Genomic DNA, 5,000 nt, shown 5'->3' with positions numbered 1-5,000 from the left:
GATGGATTCCTGGGCTGTGCGTGGGTGTGCACGCTAACACACACATACACAAACACACACAATACACACACACACACACATACACACACACATACACACATACATACACACACACACACACACACACACACACACACACACACACACACACACACACACACACACACACACACACACACACACACACACACACACACACACACACACACACACACACACACACACACACACACACACACACACACACACACACACACACACACACACACACACACACGACTCGGGGGCGCGGTTGGTAGAGTCCCCGACTGTCACTATGGCGGTCCGGGTTCGAATCCTGCCCAGGACTGAAATATTTTCAGTATCGCTGCGCATCGAGTCGTTACTCCAACTCTCGTTGGCACACACACACACACACACACACACACACACACACACACACACACACACACACACACACACACACACACACACACACACACACACACAGACACACAGACACACGCAAACGTACACATATAAGCGGACACATGTGTCAAAATATATCATTGTTATTTGTACGTCTATATATATGTACTTAGGCTTCTTTACTGTCCCATTTATTTGTAAACAACAAGTAATGTAATTTTCTCTTCATTCTTTCCTCTCTCTCTCTCCCTCCGTCTCTCTCTCTCTCTCTCTTTCATCCATCTATCCTGAGCCCACTCAGTTCCAGGACAGTGTCTAGTAGTTATACGTATGTGTATATTTATATATATATATTTATATATATATATACATATATATATACATATATGTATATATAGGTATGTATGTATATATATATATATACAGGGTGTTCCAAAAAAATTGACGTCATTTTAAATGCCAATATCTAGGAAACTACTCAGTGCATATATATATATATATGTAAATATATATATATATATATATATATATATATATATATATATGTATATATATATATATAAATGATTTCAAGAAGTCTACAGCGGCAATGGCGTTGTTAAATTGATACTGAAGCTTTAGTTTCTCTCGTGCGACAAGTTTCTGTGCTGGTTCGAAATAGCTGAGAAGGTGTCCAAAAGACATTTGGTACTGTTTTTCTCTTTTTTAATTTCTCCAATACGTATTTCGACCTTACTCCGTCATCCTCAGGGAATTGGTGAATACATTGGTTTATATGAAGGCCGTTTATTGGCCGAACGTTGGGAGAGGTCAATTTCATGTAGCCGTGATCCGTAGCGCTGCGTACGTGGAAGTAGCAAGTTTATTTTGGATTGTGGAAAGGGGTGTTATTGCTTGTGTTATGTGCGTCTACTGCTCGGGAGTGTGGTTGTGGGCATGAGTTGTATGTTGATGGAAGGTTCTCCGAAGTAAATGTTCACTGATTCCCTGTAGACTTCTTGAAATCATGTATACAACATGGCCTCCTACCAATATGTATATATATGTATATGGTAGGTTAGTTGACGTTACATTGTCATATTACGTTCAGTTAAGTAAGTGTTAGCTGATACCAGGTTAGCTAGACTTAGCTTAAGCTAGGTCAGAGGAAGATGAGCTAGTTAAATCCCTAGTTACGGAAATGATGAATAAAATTGTCGGACGACAGTTGCAATATGAACATGACTCAGCTTAACATACTGTTACTCACTGATTTTCTCACATCGTCTCACTGTGGGGGCTCACTGCTCATAGGGACTCACTATCTAACTAGCGGGCTCACTAAAGACTCACGAATTGTCAGCTTTATGTTTAGTGAGAGAATTACAGTTTCATATAAAAAATCCACCCTTATGATATTATAACATAAGACTCAAATTTCCTGAAAAGACGTAAGATACCTTGAGTCATACATAGAGAAACTGACCCTTATGATATCAATATATAAGGGTCAAATTTCTTTGGAAGATGTTTTTATGCCATCTGTGAATTGTGAACCTTTAAAAGTGTTTGATAATTATCAAAGTAGTTAATAAGTATCAAAGTTTACTAATTCGTGATGCAAAAAACAAAGTACAGCGTTGATATGTGGAGACAGTAATAAGGTCTTTCTAAGACCTTTGGCAATAAGGTTATTGAGAAATGGTCAAAATCCTATGAACGAGCCTATACTGGCTTAGTCTTTTCTTGGGTTCGGTTAAGCTAGGTCAAGTTAGGTTAGGTTAGGTTAGGTTAGGTTAGTTTAGGTTAGGTTATGTATGTATGTATGTATGTATGTATGTATGTATGTATGTATGTATGTATGTATGTATGTATGTATGTATGTATGTATGTATGTATGTATGTATGTATGTATGTATGTATGTATGCATGCATGTATGTCTGTGTCTGTATGTGTGTGTGTCTGTATGTGTGTGTATGTATGTATGTCTGTATGTATGTATGTATGTATGTATGTGTGTGTGTGTGTCTGTATGCATGTTTATATGTACATATGCATGTAAGCATACATGTATGTACATTATGTACATATGTATGTATGTGTATATGCATGTGTACATGTATGTATGTATGTATGTATGTATGTATGTATGTATGTATGTATGTATGTATGTATGTATGTATGTGTCTATGTTTATATGTATGTATGTATGTATGTATGTATGTATGTATGTATGTATGTATGTATGTATGTATGTACGTATGTGGGTATGTGAGTAAGTGTTTAACTTTGGGTTTTCTAAGCTGAGTAAAATCGCTTAACGGGAGCCAGAATAACAACTACGTCATTTGGATCGTCCTCTTCTTCCTCCTCCTCCACCTCCTCCTCCTTCTCTTCCTCCTCCTCCTCCTCCTTCTCCTCCTCCTCCTCCGCTTTGTTGGAGAAGGAGCTAATCTCCAACACAATCACGCTCTCTCGACCCAGTGTGGAATCAAATTTAATCCTCACCATTAGTTTATATCACCAACACCGTCTCCAACACCACTAACGTCCTGGTTGCCCACCAGTGGTAGTATTGTCAACACCATCACTGTCATCATCATCATCCTCGTCATCATCGTCATTATCATCGTCATCGTCATCGTCATCGTCATCGTCATCGTCATCATTATCGGCGTTGTCGTCGTCATCGTGGTCGTCGTCATTGTCATCGTCGTCGTCGTCATCGTCTTCGTCTTCGTCTTCGTCTTCGTCTTCGTCTTCGTCTTCGTCATCGTCATCGTCATCGTCAGTCATCGTTATCATCATCATCATTATCGGCGTCGTCGTCGTCATCGTCGCCATCGTCATCGTCGTCGTCATCGTCATCGTCATAGTCATCATTATTTATCATCATCATCATCATCATCATCATCATCATCATCATCATCATCATCATCATCATCATCATCATCATCATCATCATCATCATCATCATCACTATCATCATCATCATCATCATCACTATCATCATCATCATCATCATCATCATCATCATCATCATCATCATCATCATCATCATCATCATCATCATCATCATCATCATCATTATCATCATCGTCATTGTTACCATTATCATTACCATGGGCATCGTCATCGTCATTGTCATTATAATCATCATCATCATGGGCATCGTCATCGTCATTGTCATCATAATCATCATCATCATGGGCATCGTAATCATCATCATCAGCAGCAGCATCAGCGTCATTATCATCAATATCGCCATCACCACAATCACCATAACAGTATTATCATTACCACAGTCATAATCACCATCTCCGTCAATATCACCATTATTATCTCCATTACTATCACCATTACTATCCTCATTACTATTACCATTACTATTACCATTACTTATCACCATTACTATTACCATTACTTATCACCAACACCAACACCAACAGATTATCCCCATCAGATCTCCTTTTCACCATATTTTACACAATTTTTTCACCATCCCTACCAGTTATTGGTGCAATAGCCATCCATTGATCCATCATCACCATTACTTTCACCACCACTTTCCCCACACCTACTCTCACTATCTCCAACACTATCTTTCACCAAAACTTAATATCACCATCTTCAATACTACTACCATCGTTACATCCCCTCCTCTTCCTTCTACTCTCCTCCTCCTCTTCCTTCTCCCTCTCCTCCTCCTTTTCACCTTCCTTCTCTTCCTTCCCTTTTCCTTTCCTACTTCCTCCTCCTCCTCTTCCTTTTCTTCTTCTTCTTCCCTCCCTCCTCCTCATCTTCTTCCATTTCCTCTTTCTTCCCTTCCACTTGTCGTCTTGGTTCCCGTCCTCCTTTCCCTCTTCCAACTCTTCCTCCTCTCCTCCTCCTCATCTTCCTCCCCTTTTCTCCTCCTCCTCTTCCCCTTTCTTCTCTTCCCCTTCTTCCTCTTCCCCTTCCTCCTCTTCCTTTCCTTCCTCTTCTTCCTCTTCTTCCTCTTCTTCCTCTTCCCCTTCCTCCTCCTCCTCTTCCTCCTCTTTCTCCTCCTCCTCCTCCTCTTCCTTCTCTTTTTCCTTCCCTGTTTCTTTTCTTCCTCTTCCCCTCCCTTCTCCTTATCTTCTTCCCCGTTCTCCTATTCCTCATCCCCTTCCTCCTCTTCCCCTTCCTCCTCTTCCTCTTCCTCCTCCTCCTCTTCTTCTCCCCCAACGCAGCCCATCCTCCTTCACATCACTCCGTAACAACTGCTATTACCATTGCGGCTGAGAATGTAATTCCCATCACTGTCATTACAAGCATCTCCTATTTCTTGTGCAATTACTAACTAGTAATCGCATGCCCTTTGGAACAAAGCGTCAGGAAGGTCGAAGCTTCTCGCTTAACATTTCCGGCGTATCAAGTGTTGTCACTTACTCCATAAAGGTTCGGTCGAGAACGGCAATGATCGAATGCTATGAACGAAGTATTCTGAAGAGGTGTGACATGACTAATTAGGCCCGTTGGTTATAACATACGCGATATGAAGTGTTGACACTCTTTCCGAAAAGCTTCTGCTAAGGCTGGCATCGGTTCTGTACTGTGAACGTAACCTTTTGGAACGTGTGACAAGACTAAA

This window comes from Oratosquilla oratoria, chromosome 32, assembly GCF_046742065.1.
Source record: "Oratosquilla oratoria isolate Oo_2021 chromosome 32, ASM4674206v1, whole genome shotgun sequence".
Lineage (NCBI taxonomy): Eukaryota > Metazoa > Arthropoda > Malacostraca > Stomatopoda > Squillidae > Oratosquilla > Oratosquilla oratoria.
The sequence above is the reverse complement of the archived record's forward strand: the minus strand, read 5'-3'. Positions refer to the sequence as shown.